At 32.8% G+C, this 17,641-nt stretch overlaps 1 protein-coding gene across 1 annotated transcript in view; it reads left to right on the forward strand.

Moving 5' to 3' along the window:
- The window catches only part of LOC148272398 (uncharacterized), a 72,709-nt gene that overhangs the window by 31,453 nt on the left and 23,615 nt on the right, over positions 1-17,641 (forward strand). The window lies entirely within an intron of this gene.

The raw sequence follows: 17,641 nt of genomic DNA on the forward strand, positions 1-17,641 counted from the left end.
ATTCCTTTAATTCGTTTTTTTCGTTTTATTCGTTTTATTCATTTTATTTTAAACAAAACAGTAGGTACAAAAATATTTTCTCGGAATATTAGTGTAGGACACAAAATAAAAGTTCAAAAATATTTCAAGGCTTTTAAAAGGTTTTGTAATTATTTCGGCGAATAAATCAAGTACGATGAATTGAATCCCATTCAGTGAAGGATTTCCTTCCCTCTTTTCCTCAATCGAATGGAAGTACTCGTTTGGCAACAAGAAATTTTTCCTTGTAGATCCAATGTTCAAAACTCATTTTTCCATAGTAGCCGCTCCAAATTTAACTTACCTACATATGTTCTCGTTCAGATAGTTTTAATAGGTACGTAATTTTACGTCTTAAAAATAATGTTTTATCTGTTTAAACATGAACTTTTAAATATGTTTACGTTATCCATAAGCCCTTTTCACACATGCCACGCCAATCCATCCGGCCCGGTAATTTTACCGGGTTCAACCTACAAAAGGTGTAGGTGACACATTTTGTATGCGTTTGTAGGATGTACGCGGAAACTTACCGGGCCGGGTGGATTTGCGTGGCATGTGCAAAAAGGGCCATATACTAATTTATTTGACAGATAATCTTGTGGCATCAATGCTCGAATATGATTTCGGGCATGTGGCGTAATCTGGTCGTCCAAGTTTCACACACGCTTCGCAGTAAATCGGGCTGTATTTCTGCAATAACGCGTCGAATGTTGGCTTCCAAGTGCTCAATTGTTTCCAGTTTGTCGGCGTAGACGTGCAATTTTACATATCCCCTGAGAAAATAACCTAATAGCGTCAAATCACACGAGCGAGGCGGCAAGTTAACAGGTCCATTTCGTGAAATTAATCGTTCGTCAAATGTTTCTTTCGCTATGTGGTATATGTTACCGCCCTGTTGAAACCACATGCCTGCATTTGCAACATTAATGCCTTCCAATTGAGGCACGTAAAAGTTAGCAATCATGTCTATACCGCTCACCGTTGACTGCAACGTTCTGACCATCATCACCAATATATATGGATCAATGATTCCACCAGTTATCATAAAAAATCAAACATCTTCATAAATTTTAACCACTGCGCGTTAGTGTTAAATATTAACAGCAGGTGTCATATTAGCACGTTGGTTTTATATTTTTGTGCAATTACTACTATGGTGAGGTGTATCAGTGGGATTTGCATGTTAATTCAAGGCTTTATATTTATTTTTATATTATGTTAATATTCTACTATTTAAATTTTTGTATTTATATTTTGTGTAAAAAATACGTATGCTTATCCTTTAGTTCTGAATATTGTATATATTACTTTTCAAATTTATATAATTTCTTCAACTTTTTTCTTTGTAAAGGAAAAAAAATAAACCTGCCGACAAGCCGGTTTCGCGGTTTACTGGGTTTCATTATTTTTCATTTACACATTTTAAAAATTGACAAAGGAATTTAGTGCATTCATGAAATTTAAAAAATAAAATAATAACAAGAAGTATGATTAGAACACGTCTTGCAGCTACTAACCGTGTGGACGGTTGGAATTCTAGACCCATTTACAAAATTTAGGTATTTTATAGTTGACTAGCGGACCCGATAGACGTTGTCCTGCCCGAACGTTGGTTTGCCTGCAATTAGCTTGGAAAAAGACTTTTCATTGATAAGTAGGTACCTAGGTTCTTGTTTATGATTTAATTCCAAAACTAAAAATTATTAGTATTCAAATTTTGAATTTAAGTAGGTACCTAGGTACTTGTTTATGGTTGAGTTCAAAATATAAAATAATTAATTTTCAAAATAAAGAATTATTTTTGCAAATCTCTCCGCACTAACAGGGGTGCACTTTATTCATAAATGTGATTTTAGAAAATGTATTGAATGTCGGTTAATATAATTTCTAGCATTGCCAAGAATCCATTAAAAAGAAATAAATAGGTATAAATTATAAAGAATTTAAGGAAATAATCTTATTGGTATCCATAAAAAACTAAACATTCGAAAACAAACTTTTCTTACACTAAAAAATTAAATCTTCCCATTTTTTTATTATATGCATTCTTGTCGAATGCAACCCTAATGATGGATAAAAAAAACATTTCAGCTCCCAACTTTTTTTTACTGAATAAATTGAAGATTTGAATAGCTATAAATACGCTCATTGCAAAGATCTTCATTTCGCTGAAAACCGCACAAAAATCGGTTAAACAGTTTAGGGGGAGTTTAGTGACATCACACGTCCAGAAGAATTACATATATAAAAAAAAAGATAACATTTAAATATGGACGCTAGATTACCAACCATTCATTATTGACTAATTATAGTAGGGCCAATTTAATACGTCACATTTGACACTTCATCAAAATTCAACAACATAACCTTGTAAGGGCGGCTATAAAATATTATTTATTTTTTCGAATTTAGAACTGCACAATTGCTTGACTTTTTTCAATTACAATTACATATTTATTGTAATAATGACAAAAGAAGGTAATTTTACGATTTACTTTCACTAATAAACGATTCTAAACATAATATTTTTTTTCTGTTCTTAACGTCGTTACAATGTTGCATCAGTGGAACCTTTTTCTTTTTAAACACTAGGGATTTTACCCAGCAAAATCGAATGTTGATAATTTTGTTAAATTATGTACTTATCTTATTTTGTTCCTTAAATTTACGATAGAACTTAATAATGGGACAGGGATTTGACTTATGATTTTAAAAATAAAATTACAGTACATATAAGTACTTCTTCATAGTAACTGAATTCAATTCACATATATTATGTTTGAAGTCCGAATCGATTCATTAACTTTAATCGATGTTTTTAAGCAGGTCACCTCACTATGAAGCTAAAACCGACAAATGTCAAATGTGACCTGTTAAATTGGCCCTACTATAGTTGTAATTTTTCTTGGTTGACATTTGGATAAAAACGGACACAGCTTGTACAATTATTTAGTAACAATTGACTACGAGTTAATGCTTAATTAATAAAAAATACGTGTATCTGTCTATGACGTAATGGTGAAACATCTACCAGGAAGCTAACATAATCACTGTATACAATAGCAGTAAAAGTCGGTGAAGAATCTCACGCTTCTCCGAAGAAGCGTGCACGAACCAGTTTTCTGTTCAAAGTTTCCCTTTCTATCCACAATGAGAGTGAGAGACGGGAGGGACGAGGAAGGAAGAGATGACAGTACCTACTTGTACATATATTGGTTGCTTTTTTTAGTTGGTCTCAGGTCTCAGAACAGAAGTGCGGATCTTTTATTGGGACGGGTCATGGTCGCGGACGTCATGGTTGATGGTTGTCTGTCAAGTAAAGTGGTTAAATTTATCTGGCCTAAACGTTTTTATTCTCAATAAAATAAATATAAAAGAAATTTTATTTATTTTTACCAATTATTAACCGGTTTCAAAGCTACACAAGCTTCTTAATCATGGTAAGTACATGTAGTTAACTTATAAATTCTATCCTGTTTTATTTTAACATCATCATCATTTTTTTTTATTTGCAACCCTTACGGATTATTAAATTCATTTTACTAAATTCATACATCATTTTTTATTCATATTTTGTTGTTGATAATTATATTTTTTTACGCCTTTAGAAAAGTTTGTCTGAGTCTTTTGTCTGGTAGTTTATTGTATAATTTCCGTCCCTGATTTATTAGTCTCGATAGTCCTTGTCTTGTTTTGGAATTTATTCATTTATGTTATTTTATTTGGGATTTGTACAGCTATTGCATAAAACAATAAGTAGACATACATTAACAATATTAGAGCTAACTAAAAAATCAACTGTAAATCTAATAATACAAGAGTTATTACGTTATTGTATGTGTGTGACGTTTGTATTCATGTGTGTGTGTATATGAATGTGTGTGTGTGTGTGTGTGTGAATGAAGGAGGGAGAGGGTGCGTGTGTGTGGGTACGTAAGTATGAAAATATAAATAATTCAAAACTTGTAATTATATTGAAAAGTGTACAGGAAAGAGATTGGTTAGAAGTTTGATTATAAAAAATAAAATAAAAAACTAATAATTTATGTTTACTTTCAAAACCTTTTTGTAAATATTTAAGTCAAGAAATGTTTTTTTTTTTAAACTATGGTAAATTTTGAAACCTTGTTCTGAAAAAAAAGCATTTTATTTTAAAATTTAATTGATACACACTGAATGAATAATGTGCAACGAGTCCCATACAATACGAGTACGGTAGGTAACCACAAAATGCAGTGAATACAATGTGATGTCAACAATAAGACATGGTAGGTATGACAGTACGCGTACGTTAATTCAAAACGAACATACAAATACATTTATGGACCTACATAATATATAAATAAGAATAACATATAAAAATTGATAGAAATGATTTGAATTATAAAAATCAGGTGGCACAAACAGTTGGCTCGCAGTACGGGGATACATAATTATGCTAAAAGATCGTCTCACTATAAAACTTATATATATTCAGGAACAGGGAGAAACGGAGATGAGGATCCTGACAAAGACAATTTGTTACCTATGGCAGTTTTGATAAATTTAATATTATTTGTAAATATATCTATGTCGTTAAATTTCCTGTTATAAGTATCCATAATACGGTTAATCGTAGCGTTTTTTTGTAAAATTTGTTCTGCATTTAGGTACGTGGAAAAGTTGTGTATAACGCGTTTGTCTCTGTGGTACCTTAAGATGAATGCGGGTAATCGATTCAGGGGAATCTATTGTATTAGATATTATGTTGGTGAGTAACATTATATCAGCCGTGGTTCGTCTATCAGCGGGAGTTTGAATATTATGAAAAATGCAAGCTTGGCGATAATCTGGTAAATTGAGATGTAGTCTACGGTTCAAGTTTTTTATAATCATTTTTTGAATTCTTTCAATTTTGCAGGAATGAATTTTATAAAAAGAAGACCAGACAGGGGAAGAAATTTCAAGTAAACTACGAACATAAGAAAAATATAATTTTTTAAGAGTATCGGTATTTTGAAATGGTTTGCCTGTGCGTTATATAAATCCTAGTGTTCTAAACGATTTTTCAGTGATACTATCGATGTGACGATTAAAAGTTTATTTTTTGTCTAGGAGGATACCTAAATCACGTACCGTTTCGACAGATTTAATATTCGTATCATTTAATTTGTAATTGAAAACGATAGCACTTGTCTTTCTTTTGAATGTTATTTTTAGACATTTTTCAGGATTAAACGATAGTTTATTATTTTTACAATACACTGACAGTTTAATGAGGTCCTCCTCCATTTTATGACAGTCATTGGTATTTCTAATATTAAAGTATATCTTCATGTCGTCTGCATACATAATGCATTTAGGGTTTTTTAAAACAATCACCTATATCATGAACATAGACATTGAATAAAAAGAGTCCTAGATGGCTACCTTGAGGGACGCCAAATGGAAGCAAGGAAAAGTCAGAAGAGTGCCCGCCAACGACGACTGCCTGACTCCTTTTACTAATGTAAGAACCAAGCCAACATAAAAGATCTCTATTAATCCCGATTGCCATTAACTTTTTTAAGAGGATTGAATGATCAACACGATCGAACGCCTTTGAATAATCAATGTAAATAACGTCAGATTGTAACCCCTTGGCCATATACTCAGCAATATTGGTTGTAAAGAGCGTTAGATTAGAGACTACTGATCGTTTCCGCATAAAACCGTGCTGTTCATTTGGAATGTGTGAAGCCACTTCAGATAATAAGTGATTATAAACTAACATTTCAAATATTTTGGTAACACCGATTGAGACCTGTCAATAATTTTAACTTTATTTTTTTGGCCACTTTTATGAATAGGAATGATGAGTGCTCTTTTCCCGTGATCTTGAAAGACTCTGAAGATATTTTAATGAGTTTAAATATTGTTAATATAGATTATTTCTTAAAAAATGAACGCTTTGAACTCTAAAATTCATCGAATTTTATAATTAAGATACCAGTCTAGAAAATGTTGCGAAAGCGATGAAATCTGTCTTTTATTTCTATGATAAATTAATTTTCTTTATTTTTTGTAATTTAAAAAAAAATATATATATTTGTTTATTTTTCCATACACATATTATTTACATAGAAATATAATTACAAAAATACACTTTAGAAAAATACATCTTAAAATTAAGCTAGAACATGAATTGGAAAAAATGCCCACAAAGACTACAGTGTCTGAGCTTGGGCCATTCCTTTTTTAATAATCAAAAAGTTTATTGCACATATGGTATGACAGGATCGTGAAAAGAAAAGAAAATAAAAAGAAAAAGAAAAAGAAAAAGAAAAAGAAAAAGAAAAAGAAAAAGAAAAAGAAAAAGAAAAAGAAAAAGAAAAAGAAAAAGAAAAGAAAAAGAAAAAGAAAAAGAAAAAGAAAAAGAAAAAGAAAAAGAAAAAGAAAAAGAAAAGAAAAACCAAATTAACATATGCTGAAATTACAAATATATGATTTATTTGCAGTATGCATTTATTTTTAATTTAATTTTTTTTTTTTTAAGAATGTGTCTATCTGCTCCTTCCATGCTAATCCAAAACTTCAAACCTACTTTAAACTGTACCAGTGATTTAATGTTTTGTAGTTCCTTGGGTAGAAGATTGAAGGATCTTGGACCAACATGTAAGGAGTGCCTCTGTGCGAACTTAGTTCTGCATCCTGGAACTGACAGTACACTATCAGATCTATTACTAATACGATTTAAATTATTACTAAACAATTCACTATTCAAGTAAACATATTTCAGGCACTGAAATAAATACAATTTTCTAAAACTAAGGAGTCCACTTTCTACGTATAAGTTAATTTAATTAAACCATAACTTGTAAAATTAGCTTCTAGGTACGTACTGGAAGGAAAATAAATGGTTATTTATTTACTACACCTCAATGTAAAGTTCAAGTAAGACAAGTTTGCGTTGATTTTATGCCCAAATCTAGATTTTATCGCACGGCAAGATTTTCCCATGAAATAATGTCGACCTCGAGCCAAACTACAATCATTAAAAATAATGTTTAATATTGTTTGGGTGTGAGAATAATCATTGTTTTATTAATTTAATAGGCAACACTGCTGATTTTAAAAGTTATTTTTAGTAAAAAAATAGCACAATTTGTAACCACGCATAACATGGAAATTATTGTTCCAAGTATAAGCTAAGCTTGAATGGTCATTTGCGGGACATGTTGCCAGACTAAAAGACCAAAGATGGACTCAAAGGGTAGTAGAATGGAGACCTCGCCGAGAAAAAAGAAGCAAAGTGAGACCCCCGCACTATGGCCCCGATTTTTTTTTTTCTTTTAATAAAGGAGTTGTATATTTTTTGCCTTGCTTATTATGTACAAGGCTTATATTAACTGCAAAAGGTATGTTCCTTCTAATTTTATTTTTTTACTATAGTGTGAGGATCTGGTGGTGGAAACTTATATAGGAGAAGCCGGACTATTGACGGGCATAAGCAGATCTTCCGTTCCACTTTGAGGGCGTTCGGCATTTCGTGTCCTATTTTTATTTATTTCAACAATCACCTTTACTATTTTTACCATGTATGATATTACCTCATTCGATAAGTCCTTATGACTTATTACTGTTACGATATATTCTAGGTCCTCATCCAGACTTCTGCATCGAGCCTCCAGCTACGTTCGCTCTAAGCTGAAAATGACACAGTGCATTAACAAATGAGGGACATCTTGGGTGTCTCATCATCACATGGACAGCTATTAATTTCTGAGAGCTTGAAACGGTGAAGGAAGCTCATAAAACATCCGTGGCCTGTAAGGATTTGAGTCAGTTCGTAGCCAACTCGCTGCGTTTTCTTGAAATCGAAAGCATGAAAGATTGTTGGAATTTTTTTTTAGTTACCTGTCCAGTATTTTCACTTAAATACTGGTCGTTCCAGAGCTTAAGAGTTCTACCTCTTATTTTCTTTTTGGCAAAACAGGAAATCTGTCAAAATTAGGAGCTGTTTTCTTGAGAGTAGCTTCTCGAGCCTTTTCCCCGATGGCCCCGATTACAATGGGAAGTTAACATTTATCTTCAATTTTATCTCTTCTTCTTCTTCTGGCGGTGCCGTATCAGGTCTCCCGACGTTGGCGATCACTATAGCGAAAGCATCACGGTCCTGCGCTACTCCGAGGCCAGGACAACTGTGGATTGTGGATGTACTCGCCATAGTGATTCCTGGGAAAAGACAACCAGAGTGGTTTCCCGTTGCCTTCTCTGGAGGATTTTTTCGTCGGGGCTACTTTCCTTAAGCTGGTTGGTTCTGGTTTGGAGGCGCCAGAAACTCGCCTTTCATCCTTTCGTTTTCTGCTGTGATCACACCGTTATGAATTTTATCTACAAAGTAAAATTAAGTTTTCTGTATGAAAAGCAGAATATGCAAAAATTTTTTTTTTTTAAACATGTTCAATTATATGTTACAGATAAAGATACATTAAAGGTTCATGCAAATATACTCATTTTCGTATACAAATATAGATTTTTCTTTATAGACAGTCGAAGATAACTCTGTTTACTTCCCATTGCAATCGGGGCTCTGATTATGTTGACTTCTATGACGTAACACGAGTCTGCGTAGGAAACAAGACTTAACATATCGCTCTTATTTATTCAAATGATGAAGTTGTATTTTTTGTGATCTTCAAATGGACATTTTCACACCGGATTTGGAAAGTAAAATTTGTATAAATATGCTGCTATGCGAAGAATGATTATACGAATGAAAGTAATGCCCATACCACAATAAATACAGACCACGAGAATACAAAGAAGACATAGACGCTGTTCTGTGGCCGGTATTTGTGAGAAAGACACGAAAACAAAAGAAGAAGTCCATTTAATCAATTGTAAGTTCATTTAATCAATTGTAGGCAGTAGGTAAAAGTACACGCTAGTTACATGACCGGCGTTTTAATGATTTTCAATTTATTTTGCTAAAACGGGCTTATTTATAATGTTTTTTTTTAAATTATGGCAAAAGAATTATTTAACGGAATGTCCCCATGTTTTTTTATTTTTCAAATGTCTGAACTTTAGAATATTTCGTCTTTTTCTTGTGGTAACACGATGTTACATCACCGCATGTAAAGGAATTTTGTAGTGCAGCCTTTTAAGAGTTAAGAGAACTGCTGGTGACTGGATGCACAAAGCCCAAGACGGGAATATTTGGAGGAATTTGAGCAAGCAGTGGACAAAAAAAAATCAAAATGGTATATCTCTGTGGCAACGTCTCGGAACAATCTTTTGTCGTGCAAATTCCTATTTACACGTGGACAGCGGTCGAGTCCTGGGACAAAACAATATTGTTTCAATATGAGATCAATCTTTCACTCAGCTTTTTCGACTGAAATAGGTATATTATCTTAAAAAATAAGATATTCAATTGGGTTTGCAAGATATAAATAACACAAAATGTGTTTTTTATAGGCAGGCGAAAATTTAGACGCTTAACTGGTAAACTTAATCGATAAACATCCAACTCGACCAACTCGTATTAATCAAACAATATGATTCACGAATTTGGCATGTCTTTAGACGTCGTAAATGGTATAACCGGAAACACCATTAATAATATATGGTCTGTGAATTACCTATAGTGCTACCTGTAGTGATGGCAGAACGTATTATTTTTTTATTTACTTCATCTTCTTTCTTCTTCAGCCTTATTTTCTCCTTCTTCTTCTAGTGCCTTGCCGGGTCCCCCCGACTTACGCGATCACTACTGCGAAAGCTTATGTATCTGTCCTGCGCTAATTTTACATTTCGCAGCCAGGTCGATTGCTTATTGACGTACTCGCCGTAGTGATTCCTGGGAAAAGATGACCAGAGTGGTTTCCCGTTGCCTTCTCTGGTGGATTTTCTGTCGGGGTTACCTTCCCTTAGCTGGTTGGTTTTGGTTTTGAAGCGCCAAAAACTCGCCTTTCATCCTCTCGTTATATGCTGCGATCACACCGTCATGAGTGTGATCCCATTGCCCGGGGTTCGCGACGTGGACGCTAACGAGTTGGACTAGTCAGTAGTGTTGCCGGTGGAATGCAACTGGGCGTTTGCAGCATTTTATGGAATCACATCCTCCAGCAAGATGTGACTCACTGCGACCCTACTGACAGTTCGAACCCCCGTTATTTTCTCCACTGCTGGATAAAGGCCTCTTTCAAACGTCTCCATTTCATTTACTTATAAGTAGTACATTAGTATTACATTTTTCGAGACATAAGTCCCAACTCCATGGAACTTAAAGTCCTGTGTTATACATACTATAGTTCTTAAATTGAACATGATCAGAATGACAGTTGTCAGAAAAAGTGACGACATAACTTTGTAGTAACGTCAAAGGAGTTATTGACACACGAAAAATCATTTGTATCTGGCGTGATAATTTATTTTTTTCAATACAATGCTTGAAAAATGAACCAACATTACTACTACTACCATCACGCCATTTCCCCGTAGGGGTAGGCAGAGAGAATGGACCGCCACACACGTCTATCCTGGCATACAATCCTAGCCTCTTCCACATTCATACATCTTGTCATACATGCCCTTCGGTTCTGTCTGCTTTTGACATGACCAGACTTAAGATTTTGGTTTATCTGATCATGCCACGTCTTCCTTGGTCGTCCTCGTCTCACGTTGCCGTTCATTTTCGCCATATATACTTGTTTTACCATTCTTTCGTCGTCCATTCGTTCTACGTGACCAAACCATCTCAGAGACCCTTTCTTAATCTTATCAATTATACTTGACTCAGATTTACACTCTCGCCTGATTTCATCATTCGTAACCCTGTCATACATTGATTTACCACACATTCGTCTAATAGATCGCATTTCAACCGCGTTCACTCGGCTTTCATCCTTTCTCTGCCAGTTCCATGTTTCACTTCCATACATAAGTGTTGGGACTAAAACTCCGTTGTGCACTGCCAGTTTAGCTTCGATTGACATATTTTTATTAGAAATTCCTGTGCTTAGTGCTCCGTTCATTTTTTTGCCCGCATTCACTCTTCTTTCAACATCTTTTTCTACTCTTGCATCTCTTGAAAACATGCTTCCCAGATATTAATATATGGAAACAGCTTTAAAACTAAAATAAGCCTAATTATTAACGAAGTTCTTACAAGGTTACATCATTTTGCAAAAACGTTAGAGATGGGACAAATTGATCAATGTAAATTGATCGAATAAAAAAATAATTCGATTGATGTTGTTCATGAAAAAAGTATAAATGTCTCATTTTTGGTGAATAATTGTGTTAAACACACTACAATAGGCTTTTTTTGCGTTTTTTATATCAATTTTCGGAAACTGAGTTTTATGATTGCATGAAAAAACTGATAAAATCGATTTGATCAGTGATCAGTTTTTAAAAAATATTTTTATTTATTTATTTTATTTATTTATAAGGACTTAAGTATATCACCACTAATATTAATATTATAATATTATACTCGAAAAATAGCGTGGATGCTTGGACTAGAGAGAGATAATTATTCTTATGCTGAAATAGAGTCAATGTTAAATATTTCTAGTCTACAAAAACGTAGAACTAATATTGACTCCATATATATGTTCGGCATACTAAATGGTATAATCGATGTTCTATCATTACTGGGACAAGTAAAATTCAATATTCCGACTCGTAGATTGAGAAACAATGAAGTGCTGTTCATCGATCAGCATAGAACAAACTATGGCCTAAATTCTCCAATTCGCCTTTGTCGTATTGTTAACTCAAGACAGGATCTGGACTTTTTTGGTTTAAGTTTACAACGATTTAAACGAGCACTAAATAAATAGTCCAGATCTTGTCTCGATGTCCCTTATGTTTGTCAATGCTTCTTTCTTTTTTAAAAAAATGTTTTAAACTATTCTTTTATTGTAATATTTAAACCTTATAAACTGTATACATGGACAATGTCCGTTAATAAATAAATAAATAAATAAATAAATATTATATTGCATCAGAAACATAATTAAAGAATTTAAATAACGAATTGAAATACAATATATTACGCACTTGATACTTGTCTATAACACAATTAATTTAACGTCATCGGTGATACAACAATTTTATTTCTAAAAAGATGGAGGCCAGCCATTGCACTGTAGGTTTGTTCGTAATTTTGTAAATGACAATATAATGAGGATGTGTTTACATGGTATGATCGTTTGGCATATGGCTCAAGTCGGAAGAGCCGTTTCTTCATATTCCTGTCCTTATTTTAAACACTGTGGGAAGAATTATGATGCAAAATGATAAGACTCAGATGTAGATAATAGCATCATTTTACAGTGTACATTGTGCCACTGACAGTGCTAAAATGGTGACCAAATTAGATGGTAAGACGGTGGGACCATTTTTAATCATTTTATTAATAAAATAAAATGGTTTTACAACAACGACGACAACAAACCATCATGCCGTTTCGCCGTAGAGGTAGGCAGAGATGACAGAACGCCATATCACTCTGTCTTTACATAAAGACCTCGCTTCCTCTACATTAATACATCTACCGTATTGTATGGGACTCGTTGCACATTATTCATTCAGTGTGTATCAATTAAATTTTAAAATTAAATGTTTTTTTTTCGGAATAAGGTTTTGAAATTTACCATACATTTAAAAAATACAATTTAAAACATTTCGAATACAATTTATAGCAATAAAGGTTTCGAAAGTAAGTATAAACTATTTTATTTTTTTAATAATCAAACTTCTTACCAAGTTCTTTTCTGTACTCTTTTTAATATAATTACAAGTTTTTTTTTCTTTTATACTTACACACCCACCCACTCATTCATTCACAAACACACATGCACACCCTCCCTCACTCATTCACACATACACACATTCCCATACACACATTCCCATACACACACACGAATACAAACGTCACACACATACAATTACGTAAACTCTTTTCTTATATATTATGTATTATTAGATTTACAGTGGAATTTCTTAATCAGCTCTAGTATTGCTAATATATTTCTACTTATTCTTTTATGTACTTAATAGCTGTAAAAATCCCAAATAAAATAAAATAAATCTTAGCCGATTATTCCTACTTTTGTTGGATTTGGTCGTGCCATATCTTTCTTGGCATTTCTCGATTTCTGCATCCATCAACATTCGCATCGTAAATCTTTTTAGCCGTTCTTTCGCTGTCCATTCGCTCTGCTTGCCCAGTGCCCAGACCGACGCAGTACTTCTTTCTTGATTTTGTCGATAAAGCTTAAGTATCTCGGCCTTACATAATGTACGGATCTCGACATTTAGGCGGTTGGAAATTAAGAAACCCGTTTTCTGTTGAAATGTAAGTCAGTTATTATTTTATAGTTAATTTCATTTATATTGTAATTGCCTTTAATCCGCCAGCGCCTAGAATCTTCTTGGGTTATCCCCGATCGCTGGACTACGCAGTTTTTATCAGGTCATGGTATATTTATTCAAAAATTATTTGTTTTTAATATTGTTGACTCCCCTTCGTGCTGCTGCGGATATCCTAACCAATCTTCTGAACACATCCTGTGATCTTGTCCCTTTGCCCTTCTTTATGATTACCGAATGGAGCTTCTCGCTACTATCCGTGGCCCCGTTATAGGTCCTGTCGGATATACAGATCTGGTGGCTTCCAAAGAATTTCAAGGCTTTTAAAAAGTTTTGTAATCATTTCGGCGAATTGATCGTGGCCAATCAATTTAATCCCCATCAGTGAAGAATTCACTTCCATCTTTTCTCAATCTAATGAAGTACATATTATGTACTTCTGGATTACTTTCTTTCAGCACAAAGATGCTAAGGCTAAGGCAACAGAGAGGGAAAACATTTTTGAGAAGGGAATATGGAAGTCTAGGCATTTTCAGAGCTTATGACCTGTCATTGGCTGGTTTAAGTGGCAACTTTACACACTTGGACAAATGCTCGCAGACTGGCTGGATTTTCTTCTTAGGGAGTTATTTATATTCAAATTTATTGCAACAGAGAGCGAAAACATTTTTGAGAAGGGAATATGGAAGTCTAGGCATTTAAATGGCTTATGACCTGTCATTGGCTGGTTTAAGTGGCCACTTTATACACTGAAAAATGTTTTCCCTCTCTGTTGCAACGATATAAATATGAATAACTGCCGAGGGAGGAAATCCAGCCAGTCTGCAAGCATTTGGACATACTCAAACATTGTTGTTATATTTTATTTAATGTTTGGTCGCAGTGGGCAAATTATAAGTTACAATACATTATTCATCTTACTGAATATACAATTTATTGTCATCGCGTAGGTACAGAGAGTATTGACAAACTTCAGTGGAAAAATATACCCATAGTGTGTGGGTCTTTCAGCCTTCTCCAAGAACAATAAATAAGTGATGCTGATGGTATTGTAATTACTTCGATTTCATCAATAATAGAAATATATTTTATATTAAATAATTTTATTAGTATTTAAATATTTATTAAATAATAATTTTAAGCAAAATAATTTTATATATTTATTAAACTTATTTTATTTTATTTTTATTTTATTAACATAAACGGAAAATCTGCCTTTTACAAACATTTATAATACTAACATATTTGGCTTAGTATTTTTTTTTTTAAAACATAAATTTCCTTATACCCAAGATTTATAAAAAAAAAATAAACCTTAAAATTATACAAGATTTATATTAAAAACAATAACTTAAAAATTATACAGCATATTCATTAGAAAGTTTAAATAATAAAACATTCTACAGTAATGAACAAATTGAAACTATAACTGCAAAAAATAAGCGCTTAATACATTTTGTATCCCACTTAGAAATATACTTAAAGTCCCGGACATTTTTAACGGACATTGTCCATGTATGCAATTTATAAGGTTTAAATATTACAATAAAAGAATAGTTTAAAACATTTTTAAAAAAAGAAAAGAAGCATTGACAAACACAAGGGACATCGAGACAAGATCTGGGCTATTTATTTAGTGCTCGTTTAAATCGTTGTAAACTTAAACCAAAAAAGTCCAGATCTTGTCTTGAGTTAACAATACGACAAAGGCGGGTCATTAGAGAATTTAGGCCATAGTTTGTTCTATGCTGACCGATGAACAGTACTTCATTGTTTCTCAATCTACGAGTCGGAATATTGAATTTTACTTGTCCCAGTAATGATGGAACATCGATTATACCATTTAGTATGCCGAACATATATATGGAGTCAATATTAGGGACATGAAACACCTATACCATGCACTGGCAAATTCTGTGTTGACTTACGGTCTAATTGGTTGGGGAGCTTGCGCAAAAACCGCCCTTGAACCTGCAGCAATTGCACAGAAATCTTTAATCCGAGTAATTTTTTAAAAAACATTTCGTTATCCAAGTGACTTGCTCTTCAAAGAATTCAGAGTACTGAATATTATTCAACAGTATGTATTGAGAACGGTAGTGGTTACACACATAAATAGAGACATTTACCCAAGCGTCAACCACAACCATAATACAAGATACTCTAATAGGGATCTGATACTAAGTGAAGGGGTCAACACTGTTCTGGCATCGAGATAACACTATTACGTAGGCAAAAAGGTCTATAACCTTTTGCCAGAATCATGCAAAGACGGGAGTGTTATCAAGTTACGGAAGGTGTTGACCTCGCTCTTTCATGACATTGGTCGTAGAGAGTCAAAAAAGTTGATGCATGCCACGGATTGGAGATTCTTACTGGATGTCGAAAATAAAATATAAAAAATTAAAGAATAATTGAAAAAAAAATATTTATAGATGACAACCATGAAGTTTTGCATAAATACATTGTCCATGTTTTTATGAATGTATGTGTTTGCGCATGGATGTGTGTACGTGTGTGTGTATGTACATGTGTATATATGTGTATATATACATATATATGTGTGTATATATGAGCGTGTCTGTATTTATATGTATCAAAATGTGTATACGAATAAGTTTATATTTTGTTTGTCTGAGCTCTATATTAATTTGTTAACTATTATAATATATTAAAATGTAATTTCCTAGCTTGGAACGGGGTATGTACCCTTGTTAGCTGGGCAAAGTGAACATGGAATTGTATTTTGATAAAGAGTGTAAATAAATCAATAATACAACAAGAAAATCATAAGTACTGTTTCATACAGCTGGGCAAAGTGAACAAAAAAGTGTATATATTATGAAATGCATGAATAAATAAATATAATTACCATTTACCATCTTTGAAAAGTTCCAAAGGTTTGTTCTATAGGAACAATACCCTACACTTAATATATCAGATACGTGGGAATAACTATTGCCGAGTTCATGAAATCTGTTCAATACGGCATTACAAGTATACACTGTCCGTGAATTGTTGCTACAAAACGGTGGCACCTGTCTAGTCATTCTTCCAGGCACCCTGAAGTTGATGAGAGATAATAGTCCAGGGCAATCCCATATTGAATTTACAATTTTGAATAAATTTTAAAGGTCTATAATTTTTCTTCTATAGTAAAGTTTTAACAAATTTTAAACGATTTTAATAGTACAAATAGCGCGTTCGCAAAACTTACCCAAACAAATTTTTAATGTACATAATATTGATTTTAAAAACATTCAAATTCAATTTAAGTCAAATGTGTAGTGTTTTTCAAAAATTCCTTTTGGATTAGAGAAAAAAAACAATTCAGGTGAGTTCATATATTTATTTAAGAACGTGTCGCTCCCAAAAAAATCTGCCGAAAATGGCGACAGAAAACTAGCCTGTTTATTATTTAGGTCGTCAAAATGATGAACGCAACATATTATTATAAATAAATAATGGACTTGTGTAAAAATAAATGAATATATTACATTTTATTAACCCATCGTATTTTTTTTCATATACACAACCCTCTAATCTAACACAGATTTTTTTTAAATATGGCATATTTTGTTAAAATTTAATATAACCTTTTTAAAATCAACAGTCTGTAGATTTTAAATGCTTTTGTGTAAGTTTGTCTAAGTACTGCGTAGGTTGAGCAGAAAAGCTACTTTATTATTGTAAAAATTCTCGAACGGTAGCTCAATACTATTCATTTATGAATAAAGTGAATATGCCTCATATTCTGATATATTTCATTTATCACTGCCCAACTACAAAATCAAAGTTACCAATATATTCTTTGCAAAAAGAGGAAATCAACTTCGATTGGTCGAATCAAAATAGTTATCATTTGTATAATGTAGTAAAATTTTATTAGTGATCATTATTTCTAAAATCGCTAAAATATAAAATACGCAGTTTTTTCTTTATGTATGTGATCATTGCATTATTATATTAAAAACACACTGAACAGAAAGTTCAGAGCTAAATTAATTTGGATATACAAAATCTTTTCTTACACGCGGTAAAAATTAGAGGGTTTAATTGTACGGCAAAGTTTCTCGAAAATGTATGAAAAAATTAATAAAAATAAACTACTTTGAATGACGTCACAAGTTCTTCTAAATCTACCAATGATAGAATGTTGTAATATATTTCCGATTTTCTGGAAGCCAATTCGCCAATCAGCAGAACTCACCGTAGAGAACTTATGACGTCACAGGCGGAGTAATTTCAAAACTACAAAACTTTAAAAAATCAT

Source organism: Micrasema longulum, unplaced genomic scaffold (genome assembly GCF_059751315.1).
Source record: "Micrasema longulum isolate JH-2025_06_02 unplaced genomic scaffold, ASM5975131v1 h1tg002342l, whole genome shotgun sequence".
NCBI classification, from domain to species: domain Eukaryota; kingdom Metazoa; phylum Arthropoda; class Insecta; order Trichoptera; family Brachycentridae; genus Micrasema; species Micrasema longulum.